We start from the raw sequence: 15,261 nt of genomic DNA, 5'->3' as shown, positions 1-15,261 counted from the left end.
GCAGTGTCATGCGGTGCCATCCAGTGCAGTGCAGAAAAATGCTGCTTTTCTCTGCACTTCACATCAACTAAGGTACACAGAACACAATTGTTTTCTATGTGCCCTAGCGAAGACCTGCATTTATTCACTGTGCAAAAACACACATCACAGCAAATAGTGTGAACAAGCTATAAGGTCTGATTAGCTCAACTTGAACATTACTCTCTGACAGAGAACTAACTTCCAGTGGTTGGGTACCTGCTACCAGGAGACCTATGTACCTGGCAGGTGATTATTAGATTTGCACAAAATGCATAAATACAAAAAACACATTGCTTTCTACAGGATTCCATCCCTTCTATTCCACTGTGATATAGAACATTGGAAAGAAGTCAGTGTATGCTGCAATTTGCATGTGCACCCCTGCATGGTCCTATTCAAATCACATCCAAAGCACTTCTCACAGCAAAACATATCGCAATATGCATTACCATGCACGTCACAAAGCAAAAAACAGTCCTTAAAGTATACCTAAACCCAAAAACATTAATGTAATATACTGTAGTTACCAATTCCTAGAAATAGCAACATTAGGTTTTTCAAGCTTTCCCCACTTGATAATCTGCAAATAAACACTTCCCGTCCATGGGTGACTACACTCAATCCTCTGCTGCATCTTAAAAGGAGCCATGGCTATCAGCCAGGCTGGACTTAAAACATGTCTGCCTAAACAAAGAAACCCAAAACCAAAAATGGAATATATTGCAGCTTACATTCACTAGATGTGGTGGCTGCATTCGTTTTTTTTTAGGCTTTTTTCCCATGTTTTCACCTGGTGATCTGGCCAGTAACGCACCTCCTGTATTACAGTGCCCCACTCTGGGTGAAGGAGCACGTGAGGAACAGCAGACAGCAGCATTGTCAGTCTTGGGGGAGGAAACTGTTAGATGTACTAGCAAATTTAGACACACTAACAAACTGTAGCCAAACTCCAGCTTACACTGCAATTGCATAAGCAGTTACAGCAACAAGTTTTTTTCTTTTGAGATAAAGGTTTTACATGAACAAATAAAAGCTGATTATTGCAAGTACCCTTGTCAATAGTAAATGGTTTGTCTCAACACTCTTAACATTTGCAAGAGAGCTTGTTCTTTTGAAAACAACAGACTTACTGGCCAGATTACCAGGTGGAAATCAGAGAAAAAAAAAGCATAAAAAGAAAACTAATGCACCCATAATATCTAAGAATCGGTAAGTATTGGCCGCAATATAATAAAAGGTTTGCTTTTGGGTTTAATACCACTTTAATGCAGCCCCCACATCTAAGGACTGATCAGCTGCAACATATTACATTTTTATTCTTGGATTCAGTTATACTTTAAGCTAGACCTGGGTAACTTGTGGCCCCAGGGCCACATCCGGCACTTTGGCTGTCCCCATTCGGCCTTCAATGTCTCTACTATCACCCTCCTTGCTGAGATTCCAGGTTCTCTCCTTCCAGTCACAGTGCTTTTCAGGAGGCTAAGCCACCCATTTTTACCACCACCAATCACCCTTCTGTAGGAGACCCATTTCATACCTAATACCAGGTGTTTGTTTTCAACATATTTATGTACTCATGGATTTTCCAGGTCTAAAATAATATTGAGCAGAATTAAGTTCAGCTCTCCACAACAATTCCAGTTTCTCATAAGGTCCCTTTGGAAAATTAATTGCCCACATCTGTTTAAACAGACCATTTATTAGCAAAAGATAAAGTAGCTAGCGTTATTAAACAGTACTGATCCCCCTTAACAGTATAACTAAGGGCTAGACCTTACTTTTACTACTGTTCATAAACACGCATATTAGCCCTTACTGTATACCACTTTGTGGAAAGAGAAGCAAGACAGGCTGCCTATATGAATGGCATTTCTAATATATATCTTCTAATTAAACCGAATGTGATCATTTTATTGTAGCTGGGTAAAACAACCTGTATTACTGGTCTCTTTATTGCCAAAACTAGGGAAGACAAGTTTATTAATTTCAGCACTTTTGCTAGTTACAATTACTGTAAACTAGACAATGCCCATTCCAACAAATACTTGCCAATCTAGTCCTATGAGCAATCGACTTAACATAAAATAACCCTTCTGAGGACAGTTTAATGACACGTAGGCTTTCACAACTGGTCATTCTGCAATAGCAAGCTTCAAAGACTTCAACATTTATTAGTATTCAAAACAACAAATGACTTGGCATTGCAACCAAAAGGGCAACCCTGCTATACTTGCTGAACAGGAAGCCGATATTGAATTTCTGAACAAAGCACACTGCCATGAAAATGAACATGTAGAACAATAAGTGACGTGACATGGACATAATACAGTGCACACAGTCTAAGGTAGAATGGTTTTAGCTGTATTAGAAGGAAGAAGGAAAGTACAGGCTGCTTCAGTCTGATGGATGTGAAATGGATGGGTGTATCGCAGACAAGTATGGGAGAGGTAACAGAACTTTCTCCTTAGATTACATACGGAGTGGGGAGTATCACATCTGACATCTAAAGTGACATTCTAAACACAAGATGTGCTGCTCTGATTTCGCAAATAAGATCTTGCTGTTCTGACTCCATTATGACTTGAGCTACATAAGTGACTAACATCACTGGAGATCAATGGTCTGCTTTAGGACACATTCTGAGGAATTCATAAAGGGTGTCTTTGACACAGTTTGCATTTCTGATGTGCGGCAGCGCCAAAAGCGACCGCACTTAAAAGTGTTTGGAATGGCTGAAGGTTTTTTTTACCTTCATGCATGCTCTGCATGAAAGTAAAACACCTTTTATGTGCAGCAGTGCCCCCAGGCCCTTCCATACTTACCCGAGCCTCATCACGATCCAGCGGTGTGAATGACAGCCTCAGCTCTACCGGATACCTGCCTCCTCATTGGCTGAGAAAGCAAGCGGGAGCAATTGGCTCCCACTGCTGTCAATCACAGCCAGTCAGTCAATGAAGACAGGGGGATGCCAAACCACGGCTCCGTGTGTAATTGGACACAAGGAGCAAAGGGTGCTCCCATAGCAAGCTGCTTGCTGAGGGGGCACCCAACAGACAGGAAGAATCAGAACAGCCTGCAGGGGACCCAAGAAGAGGAGGATCCAGGCTGCTCTGTACAAAACCACAGCATACAGCAGGTAAGTAGACTTGTTTGTTATTTTACAGAGAAAAAAAAAATGAACTTTTAGAATTGTTTTAAGTCTAATTCATGTCCCTGTCAGGAATATGTCTGTGTCAGCACTGAGGAAGACTTCATGGCCACTGCGCCCATCACACTGACAGACACATGGACAGGGAGTTGTTAGTTAGAGGTGGTCAGTTTCCTATCAGGTCTGCATTACTTTTAACTGACAGCGCACAGCAGAGGGTGGATCCACAGTTGCAATTCAGTCCAATAGTGGCTTTGTAATCCACCCCCTGTCCTGTGCTGTCAATCACAGGCAAGGTGGACCTAATGGAAAACTAGTCTCATCCAACAGGCGCAATAGCTATGAATCTGAGTGGTCAGGTGGTCGGAGCCTGATGTGGAACTCAGACTAGTTCCCCGTTACCTGTGATTGACAGCGCACAACAGTGGGTGGATTCCAAAGCTGATATTGGAGTGAATTGCAACTGTGGATCCACCCACTGCTGTGCACTGTCAACCAAAAGTACCAGACCTGATAACAGCAGCAATGGATCCTCCCACTGTTAGTCATGTCCAAGGCAGACCTGATGGAGAACTGAGAGTTCCCCATAAGACTCTGTCCACTGTCAATATAGTGTGACTTGCTTCACTGGTTTCTAGGACACAGGTAGCCTTCATCCTGCAACCAAAGAAGTAAATATAAAAAACATCCAAACATAGCAAAGGTAATGAACACACAACAAGCCCCTTCTGTGAGTTGGTCTTAGTTATCACCAGTTTGCTTATCTAGACTAGCAGTAATTCTGTCAGAATCGATCACAGCCATAGTGACAGATTCTATACATGGCAGTAGTAAGAACTACCTGAATCTGGCATATGTGCTGGGCTTGTACTGAAACTGGTGCAAAGGCTTTCATGATTTAGGCACAGGCCATACTGCCAAATAAAGGAAGTTATTGCTTTACTGAATTCCCGATTGTTTGTAGAACTGCTGTCTGCGGCTATTATGATTGTGACTATAACTAGCCCATGAAGTTCTTGCTATTACAAACGAGTTGAATCACATTTGGCAATTGCTTTTTTCAATCTGATGAGCAAGTCGAACATTTATTTGCACACAGTCTCTTCCATATGCGATCATAAGCTTTTAAAATATACAAAAAAAAAACAAAACCATTTTTAAGATTTGGATGGAGTGGCAAGGGGTTAGAACCACTGTCAGGTTTTTATTGCTGTCTGTACCCCTGTAAAGTCCCATTCACAGCACATGTTGGGATGCACTGGGCAGCCTTGACAAAACCTCAGAACAAGCAATTTGCCCTATGTCCTTTTGTTTCGGTTCACACTATTGCATTGGGAAGAATAGTAATGGGAAATGCAACATTGTGATATTGCCACCAGGACAAGAAGAGAAGAAAAACCTAATGATCCTTCAGCGTTACCTATAGCACTACCACCTCCCCCCCACTCCCCCTCTCTGTTGGGGTCCCTGTCCTCGGGCCCCTTCTCTTCTCCATCTACACCTCCTCCCTTGGCCAACTGAAACTCTCACGGCTTCAACTACCATCTCTATGCTGACGACACACAAATCTATCTCTCTACCCCTCGCCTCACCCCTTCAGTCTTTACCCGAATCACCAGCCTACTGAGCGACATATCAGATTGGATGTCACTCCACTTCCTTAAACTGAACCTCTCCAAAACCGAGCTCCTAGTCTTCCCCCCAGCCCACGCACTCCCCCCCCCCCCCTGACTTCTCCATCATGTCCACTAATCATGTCCACTATCAAGCCCACCCCGCAAGCCAGAGTACTTGGTGTCATACTAGACTCCAATCTATCTTTCCAGCCCCAAGTCCAATCGCTAACAAACTCGTGCAGACTCCACCTCCGCAACATCGCCAAAATACACCCATTCCTAACCCCAGAAACCACTAAACAACTCATCCACTCCCTCATCATATCACGACTTGACTACTGCAACTCCCTCCTCACTGGCCTGCCTCGCCACAGGTTATCTCCGTTTCAGTCGATCCTGAATACGGCGGCCAGACTCATCCACCTTACCAAACCCTCCATTTCCGCCACCCCCCTCTGCCAATCCCTCCACTGGCTTCCAATTGCCCAACGGATCAAATTCAAACTACTAACACTGACATACAAAGCTGTCCATAACACTGCCCCTAATTACATCACCGACCTGATATCCAAATACCACCCAACCCGTACTCTTCTCTCCTCACAAGACCTCCCTACTCTCCAGTTCCCTGGTCTCCTCCTCACATGCCTGTCTCCAGGGCATCACCCATCCTCTGGAACTCCCTACCCCAATCATCAGACTATCACCCACTCTGCTCTCCTTTAGGCACATCCTAAAAACCCACCTCTTCTGGGAAGCCTACCCCACCCTCTGCTAACTGCCGATCTCCTCCACTCCTCCTACCACTCCATCCTCCACAGCTTTTCCTCCTGTACCACTATCCCCTCCCTCCTAGATTGTAAGCTCCAAGGAGCAGGGCCCTCAAACCCCTCATATTTCACACTGTATTGTTATTGTACTGTCTCATGTATTGTCCCCCATTGTAATGTACAGCGCTGAGCGAACTGTTAGCGCTATATACTGTATAATAATAATAATAATGTGGACATGTGGAAAACAGTCTAAGGAATAGTTCAGATAGGGGACAACCTTTGCTTCTCCTCTAAGAAGCGAGCTGTAGTGGATCGCTTTTCAGAGAATGGTAGAGTAGGCATTCAGGATGTGATTTTACCCAAATTGGAATTTTGTATGTAAATACCATACTGGCAACTACTAGCTGTTTGCCTTATGGTTGTGGCACTGTAACATTCACCTGAATAGGTTGCACTTTGCCGCAGTACTGCCCGCTGAATCTGATGAGGAGGTACAAGCATGGTTTTTTTCAGGGGGGGAGGGGGTCCTGAATGAGGCCTAAAGGATTTCCCTCTCACTGGAGTCCACATTGATTTTATATCACCCCAATGAGACACAGAAAAAATAGATCACGAGTTTAACCCTCTCTCCCCAATCCCTAAAGTTTTGGCTTTAGATATTAAGGCTAGGTTCACATCTGTGCAGGTGGTGCCGCTGAGGATCCACACAAAACTCTGTGCAGCTGCACCACCCACACAAAAGAATGCAGACCCGCGGGTGGGTGCCATTAATTTTAATGGCACGCCACCTGCACTGGAAATCAGAACCGTACTGGGAACCGAGGTTTCCGCGTGGGCTGCGTTTTCAGAAGAAGTTCAAGGACTTCTTCCCTGCGTGTTCCGGGGCACGGGAGTCCATTCAAGTGAATAGGTTATCATGCATGTGTAAAACTCAGCCTGCAGGAACGCAGATACGTGAACCAGGGGTAAGTGTATACATAGCCAAAACTTTTCCTTACATTCAGAAAAAGTGGGGAAGGATTAGAAACCATTGATTTTACAGCCATCTCGGACCCCTTCATGCTTACCATACACTGTTCTTGATGACCAGGCTGAAATTTGCTCACTGGGTGACCCTGTCAGCTGCCTTCTGTCCAACATCCCTTTACAGAAAAATTTAAGAAGCTGGATGGAAAATTGCCAGCCAAAAGTGCAGGCGTCCAATCAGATGCAGCCACTGTATTGTTAATTTGACAGCAGTCAAAATCCAATAGCCACAGTGAGAAGTTTGTCTATCCAAGCTGTGTGGCATGAATTGAGACATTTCTTAGGGCTAATTCACATGTGAGGTTGGAGGGGGGGGGTAAAAACCAGGTGGATATGCCACAGATTTACGCACCCGGAGTAGTGTAGAAGTTTTGCTGCATTTGTCACCCGTTTTTTCATGTGGCAAAACATGTGCTTGTTTCTGAGTTTGGTGTGCCATTAATTACACCGAAAGCACAACTAGCTAATTTTCGGTGTATAAAGGTGGCCATACACTATACAATAAAAAAAAAAGTGAACTTAGCCTTTAAAAGACACACAGAAGGCAGCTCAGCCCCACCTTTCACCTCCCTCCTCACTGGCTGTGATTGGGAGAGACCTAGGAGAGCTGAGGCTCCCATGCACAACTGGATCATGATGGGGCTCAGGTAAGTATTGGGGGGGGGGGCACCACGCTGAAGGTTTTTGTTACCTTCAAGCATGCTTGAAAACAACACTGCAAAGCAAAAAACTTTCAAAGGGCAATGAATGTAAAATGCATGCAAACACATTAGAAGAAAATGCAATGTACTGCAACGTGCATGTGTTAAAAAGCCCTTAGGCCCCTTTCACACGGGGCGGACCCATCAGTGGATCAGTCTGTTCAACGGGGATCTCTCCACTGATCCCTGATGACAGGTCCGTGCCTGCTCCGCTGCTGCAGAGCGGACACAGACACTGCCCGCTGTCTTCTATGGGGCAGTCTGTCAGAAACTGACCACCTGTCTGTTTCCATGCGATCCAATCCACCAGACAGATGTTTTCGGTGTACAGGTCCGCTGACACCCACCGGTCCATAGAGGTCTATGGATTGTCCAATCAGGTCCACCTGAAACTGACCAGCAGACCCAATCGGACAGTCAGGAAGTGAACAAAACGCTAAGGCCCCTTTTCACACCATGTGGCAAAAGGTTGTCAGCAAGACAGGAAGTGTTGGGAAATCTTTTTAACCGCAATGAAGGAGAAATAGAAATCCTTTCCTAAAGAACAGTGGTCTGCAAACTGCAGCCTGGGGGCCAGATGTGGCCCTTTGTTTGCCTTTATCTGGCCCTGGGGGCACTATTCCACCATCTTTTTTTTTTAATTTTTTATTTACTATTCATTTGTTTTTAAGTGGTGGAACACTTTCTGGTGCTTGCTGCTTTGGTTTAATGTGAATTTATTTTGTGGCAGCTCAATAAGACCACTTCTATTGACTATGCCACCATCTGTGGCCAATGATGGGGCACCATTCTACCTACTGATATCAACGGGGCACCATTCCACCATCTGACACCAATGATGGGGCACCATTCCACCATCTGACACCAATGATGGGGCACCATTCCCCCTACTGATACCATCAATAGGGCACCATTCCACCATCTGACGCCAATGATGGGGCACCATTCCACCATCTGACACCAATGATGGGGCACCATTCCACCATCTGACGCCAATGATGGGGCACTATTCCACCATCTGACGCCAATGATAGGACACCATTCTCCCTACTGATACCAATTGGGCACCATTCCACGATCTGACACCAATGACAGGGCACCATTCCCCCTACAGATACCATCTATGGGGCACCATTCCACCATCTGACACCAATGATGGGGCACCATCTGACGCCAATGATGGGGCACCATCTGACGCCAATGATGGGGCACCATCTGACGCCAATGATGGGGCACCATTGCACAATCTGACGCCAATGATGGGGCACCATTCCCCCTACAGATACCATCAATGGGGCACCATTCCACCATCTGACACCAATGATGGGGCACCATTCCACCATCTGACACCAATGATGGGGCACCATTCCACCATCTGACACCAATGACAGGGCACCATTTCCCCTACTGACACCATTCCCCCTACTGATACCATCAATGGCCCACCATTCCACCATCTGACACCAATGACAGGGCACCATTCCTCCTACTGATACCATCAATGGGGCACTATCCTTCTCATTGATATCAACAAGGCTCTATTCTCTATTCCTATTCTATTCCTCCCATTAAAAACAATGTTGGGGGGCATTTTCTGCCCTCACTGGTCACAATCTGTCCCCCCCCAAAGCCTGAAGGACAGTAAACGGACCCTTTGCTTGGAAAGTTTAGTGACCCCTGCTTTCGAAGGATAGAAGACTAAAACCTCAGTGTCCCCATTGCAGACGTTTCCTTACTTCCTGCCTGGTGTTGTCAGCAGGGCAGGACGTGAGGGTAAGTTTTTCTAAGTAAGCCCTGGATAGCAGTAGCTCCTATCCTTCCAACATTAGAAGAAAAACAGAAGTTGTGTGGAGATGCACTCTAAGTAGAGGAAAAGCTGTAGAGAAGGGACCTATGGCAGATACCAGTGTCCCCAGCCTGGGGGGTGTCCTACCTCCAGCACAGAGTGCTCCTCCTGTGACATGGATGGGTGGGGGATATGGTGCTCATGGCTCTCCCCTGGACTTTGTAGAAAAGTTCCCAACCCCCCCCCCCCCCCCCAAACACACACACGCCCCCCTTCCCCGGTGCACTACCTTTCACAAGTGGCCCGTCTGCTCCTGTGTGCGGCGCTCAGACGAGGGGGCCAGGCAGGAGACACGGTCCAGCCGCGGGAGGGGAAGGCGAGCTGCCATGTAGGCCCGTTTAGCACGAGAAGAGGCGGCAGCCGTAGACGGGAGCTGAGAGGCAGAGAGGGCCGGAGGGAAGCAGGACAGAAAAGAGGAAGCGGTACGAGCTGCACGCAGTAGATAAACAAATTGCCCTGACACAAAAGAGGGCTGTCATTTCACCCACAGCGCACACATGAATGGGAGCCGAGCGAGGAGAGGGGAGGGGACGAATACACCCAGATCTCCCTCAACAGGTTCATCAGCGCCGCTCTGCCATAGAAACACGCCTGCTACTGCCGCTTGGCTGAGGAAGGAGCAGCTGCTGGCCGGGGCCTGCTCGTGTTCTGTCACACCAGGCACCCCCTGCATCCCTACACACGTGACACCCCCCTCTTCCTCACACTGTATGAGACCACAGTCTCCTCACAGCATATGACCACCATGAACCAGTCCATGAATGAACTACCACACAAACCACAGCCTCGGAGCTGCCTGCTTCACAGCGGTTTGCTTTTCAGCCATTTCTGCGGTGCGTTCTGGACGCTTTTACGGTTTTTATTCTTTTTTTGTCCAATTTGTTGTTGGATAGATTAAAAAAAAATGAAAAATGTGTCAATAACAGACTACATGCTTTTCTGCAGCGTCTACACTGAAGTCTAATCAACCAAAAATGCACCATTTTGCGTTTAACCACTTGCCTACAGGGCACTTATACCCAGCTTTCAGCACTGTCGCAATTTAAAAGACAATTGAGCGGTCATGCAACACTACCCATATGAAATTATCATTTTTTTCACACAAATAGAGCTCTTTTGGTGGTATTTAATCGCCGCTGGGTGTTTTATTTTTTGCGCTATAAACAAAAAATAGCAAAAAAATTGGAAAAATGTAAAGTTTTTCTTTGTTTCTATTATAAAATTTTGCAAACAGGTAATTTTTCTCCTTCACTGATGTGCATTGATGAGGCAGCATTGAGGAGACCGCAATGGTGGGCATTGATGAGGAGGCACTGATAGGCAGCACTGATGGGCACTGACAGCCATGACAGATGGCACTGGTGGGCAGCACTGCAGGGTACTGATGATCAGTGCCAATCTCCTCTGTGACAGCTGCCTGTTATTGGCAGTTCTTTCCTTATCCTGTTACAGCAGGAGGATCATGCTACCAATAACCAGCAACTCTGTTTACTCTGTGATCTGCTGTGTCATTGGATACAGCTGATCACATTGTAAAAGGCCACTGTGATTGGCCTTTTACCTCATCACATGATCAGCTGTGTCCACAGGACACAGCAACCATGGAGATCACAGAGTGCGCAGGAGGGTGCGTTCTGGGAGGACGTCATATGACGCCCTCCCAGAACTGGATAACCGTTATTCGACTATAGTGCGGTTACCAAGTGGTTAAAAAAGTCCCTGATCCTTTCCAGAAACACAGTGGCTGAAAAGCGCATAGATGTGAACGTGCCCCATAGGAAACCATATTAAATGGACTGTAGTGAGTGTCTGCAAAAAGCACCAAGCCTGGGATCACACTTGTGCGATGCAGCATACCGCATTCCTGTGTAAATCACATGCAAATTCTGTGCGGTACCCTTTTTTTGTCCGCAATAGGATCAGATCGCATGGGTATTCACACCGATGCGATCAGATTCTACACATCGCACCACGGTCTGCGGACCAATTTTGGGATGTTACACACCCGCAGCTGTTCGCATGAACAGGGTGCGATTGTGATGCAGAAGTCGTACAGAAACCGCTGAATATTCTGCACCGCATCAGTGTGAACCCAGGCTAAGACTCCATTCACACCTATGCGTTTTTTAGTGCTTTTTGCAGAAACGCATTTAACATATGTAAAAACATCGAGATCTGCACTGGTTCAAAGAAAACACAAGCTGCCAACGCTAAAATCTGATACAAAGAATTTGCAAGACATAAATATAAGTGTAGCGCTTAAAGTGCAAAAAACAATCTGATATCGTTAACTAAACATACAGTGGGGATCGGAAGTTTGGGCACCCCAGCTAAAAATCTGTATTAATGTGCATAAAGAAGCCAAGGAAAGATGGAAAAATCTCCAAAAGGCATCAAATTACAGATTAGACATTCTTATAATATGTCAACAAAAGTTAGATTTTATTTCCATCATTTACACTTTCAAAATATCAGAAAACAAAAAAATGGCGTCTGCAAAAGTTTGGGCACCCTGCAGAATTTATAGCATGCACTGCCCCCTTTGCAAAGCTGAGACCTGCCAGTGTCATGGATTGTTCTCAATCATCGTCTGGGAAGACCAGGTGATGTCAATCTCAAAGGTTTTAAATGTCCAGACTCATCTGACCTTGCCCCAACAATCAGCACCATGGGTTCTTCTAAGCAGTTGTCTAGAAAACTGAAACTGAAAATAGTTGACGCTCACAAAGCTGGAGAAGGCTATAAGAAGATAGCAAAGCGTTTTCAGATGTCAATATCCTCTGTTCGGAATGTAATTAAGAAATGGCAGTCATCAGGAACAGTGGAAGTTAAAGCAAGATCTGGAAGACCAAGAAAAATATCAGACAGAACAGCTCGCAGGATTGTGAGAAAAACAATTCAAAACCCACGTTTGACTGCACGATCCCTCCAGAAAGATCTGGCAGACACTGGAGTTGTGGTACACTATTCCACTATAAAGAGATACTTGTACAAATATGGTCTTCATGGAAGAGTCATCAGAAGAAAACCTCTTCTACGTCCTCACCACCAAAATCATCGTTTGAACTTTGCAAATGAACATATAGACAAGCCTGATGCATTTTGGAAGCAAGTTCTGTGGACCGTTGAGGTTAAAATTGAACTTTTTGGCCGGAATGAGCAAAGGTACGTTTGGAGAAGAAGGGGCACAGAATTAATGCAAAGAACCTCTGTCCAACTGTTAAGCATGGGGTTGGATCAATCATGCTTTGGGGTTGTGTTGCAGCCAGTGGCACAGGGAACATCTCACGAGTAGAAGGAAAAATGGATTCAATAAAATTTCAGCAAATTTTGGATGGTAACTTGATGCCATCTGTGAAAAAGCTGAAGTTAAAGAGAGGATGGCTTCTACAAATGGATAATGATCCTAAACACACCTCAAAATCCACGGGGATTACATCAAGAGGCGTAAACTGAAGGTTTTGCCATGGCCTTCACAATCTCCTGACCTCAACATAATTGAAAATCTATGGATAGACCTTAAAAGAGCAGTGCGTGACAGACAGCCCAGAAATCTCAAAGAACTGGAAGACTTTTGTAAGGAAGAATGGGCAAAGATACCTCAAACAAGAATTGAAAGACTCTTGGCTGGCTACAAAAAGCGTTTACAAGCTGTGATACTTGCCAAAGGGGGCAGTACAAGATATTAACTCTGCAGGGTGCCCAAACTTTTGCAGATGCCATTTTTTTGTTTTCTGTTATTTTGAAAGTGTAAATGATGGAAATAAAATCTAACTTTTGTTGACATATTATAAGAATGTCTAATCTGTAATTTGATGCCTTTTGGAGATTTTTCCATCTTTCCTTGGCTTCTTTATGCACATTAATACAAATTTTTACCTGGGGTGCCCAAACTTTCGATCCCCACTGTAAGTGAGACCAAAAGTGACAACACTTGCAAATAAATGGAAATAGTAGAAATGAGAAAACAAAGTGAAAAAACTAGATGTCCTACTGCCAAAAGAGCACTAAAAAATATCTTAAAGTGCAATCGTGGATCTTCAGTTGCTAGATGATCAAATATTATCCAAGTGAAACACGTGTCACCCCACTCCGTGCTCAAAGAAGGCTTACCAGATATATTTCACCATCATATTATAGAGTGGTCAAAATGGGCACAAGAACAATCATATGGCAACCGCTCCAGCCTCCTTCATAACCTCCAATGATGGTTCAGATGGCGTTCACCCACTCCACATGGATCATCAGTGCATCAGTTGTCAAGCATATAAGTAGCATGTGCATGGAATGAAAAAGCTTCCCATAGCGTAAAAGCAGTTAAAAATGTATTTGAACAAAAAAAACACACGGTTTAAAATCAATTACAGCGCTATGTTATCCAAAAAGATCCGCGTGTTCCCACTTCCAAGATGGCCACGCGTGTGCACGTGGTGATGTACGCTCAAGCTCCACCACATTTAACATGGTCTCCTATGGGACACGTTCACATCTATGCTTTTTTAAGCTGCTGCGTTTTTGGAAAGGGTCAGGGACTTTTTTAACCTCCCTGGAGGTATTCCTGAGTGTAGCTCGGGGTAAAGTTTCAGCACCACAAGCGGTAACCCCAAGCTACACTCGGGAATACCCTGCAGCATTGCTCCGGGATCCCTTCACTTACCTTGTGCTGCGCTCCCGCGATGTCCCCCTGCAGCATCCCCGGCCGATGCCGGCATCTGTCTTCCGGGTTCCGTCCTCTGCAATGTCGGGACGTAAGGGGGACGTAACCGGCGGGAAATTGAAAAATTTGAAAAAGTGACATTCACTAAATACACTAAAATCTGATAGTATAACATTACTGTATCAAAGCATTTCACATACATTTTGTCCCTAGTGCTTTGTCCTGTGCCCTGCCTGCATTTTTACTGTTCTTTCTGCCTGGAAACGTCCATGGCGTCCAAAAAGCGTCCCTTTAGGTTAAAAGCGGTTTTAGACCAGCTAGAGAACAGCGATAGTAAATCAGAACCACTTGCAGAATTGAGTGATAATGATTCGTGGGGAAATTCGGCATCAGACACTGAAAACGATTTTGCGACTTTGCTCAGTGATGTGCGAACTTGGCGCTATATTTCAAATTTCAGTGTTTTTGGTTTGATTATTGAATTAAATTTATATTATTTTTTATGATTATTTATTAAATTATAATTTATGATTTTGTGTTTCAAATTTTAAACATACCCGGGATGTTTTCTAGACTCTTGTTCAGACAGATTTCAGTGAGTTATTCCTAAAAATTACAGGCCTACAATAAAAAAAATACATATTTTCATGCAAAAAAAGGTACCGCTTTGAGCACAGAAATATGGACATAATCAGTCCACTAGGGAGGCTACAAGCAAAAAGCAGTGTTTCTGCTACAATAGAATCTGTGTGGTAGTGCGTTTTAGCCGCGATTTGCATTGTTATTCAACCCACCCAAAAAACAAAAAAACTAAACAAAACATGATAAAAACGTGTGTAGAGAAAAAAATGCAAAATAAATTGCAAACAGCACTGGAGAAAGCATTAAACGCAAAATGCATGTATGTGAACGGAGCCTAAAGGTGGCCATAGATTTGCGAAAAAACCTGCGATTTTTCGGACGACTTTAAACTCCGCCGGTAATCTAGTCGTGTATGGGCAATTTTGTCTGCGGATTTTCGGATTTTTTTGTCTTTTTGAATATCATTGTAGCTGGAAAATTTTTAGAAAACGACCAAATTTCTTCCCATTGATGGCAATATCCCCCAATTTTCTAAACGACAAATTAATGCGCATGTGCGATGACCTGGAAGTTTCTTAAGGAACTAATTTTCTTATCTGGGAGAAAGGTAAATAGTTTTAGTGTGTAAACAGAACAGTATGTCATGCCATGTCATGTATTTCTGAGCAGTATTCTTTAATTTGGGCATTTTACTACAATAAATGAAGAAAATTCGTAGGAACGAAGCATTGCTGTTGTCTTGCCGGAAGATTACAAAAAGAGGGAGGGACAAAAAGGTCACCAAACGACATCATTTCCAACAAACGACAGCATTTCCGCCCAAAACACGACAGTTTTTCCGCCCAAAACACGACAGCATTTCCGCCCAAAACACGACAGCATTTCCGCCCA

General features: G+C 44.5%; 1 protein-coding gene across 8 annotated transcripts in view; it reads right to left on the bottom strand.

Annotated features, from left to right (window-relative positions):
* PTBP3 (polypyrimidine tract binding protein 3) overlaps window positions 1-15,261 on the bottom strand; it is a 226,861-nt gene that overhangs the window by 111,408 nt on the left and 100,192 nt on the right. Inside the window, exon 1 of one of the 8 annotated variants that reach the window (XM_089670938.1) lies at window positions 9,361-9,748. The exons of 6 other annotated variants lie outside the window; for them this stretch is intronic. The gene's annotated coding sequence lies outside the window, so the exon portion shown is untranslated. Of the gene's footprint in view, window positions 1-9,360; window positions 9,749-15,261 lie in introns of those variants that run through there. One more of the 8 variants, XM_089670944.1, reaches the window with a different exon arrangement.

This window comes from Staurois parvus, unplaced genomic scaffold, assembly GCF_062004578.1.
Source record: "Staurois parvus isolate SC_StPar_1 unplaced genomic scaffold, SC_StPar_1.0 ptg000096l, whole genome shotgun sequence".
Taxonomy (NCBI): Eukaryota; Metazoa; Chordata; class Amphibia; order Anura; family Ranidae; genus Staurois; species Staurois parvus.
The sequence above is the reverse complement of the archived record's forward strand: the minus strand, read 5'-3'. Positions and strand labels throughout refer to the sequence as shown.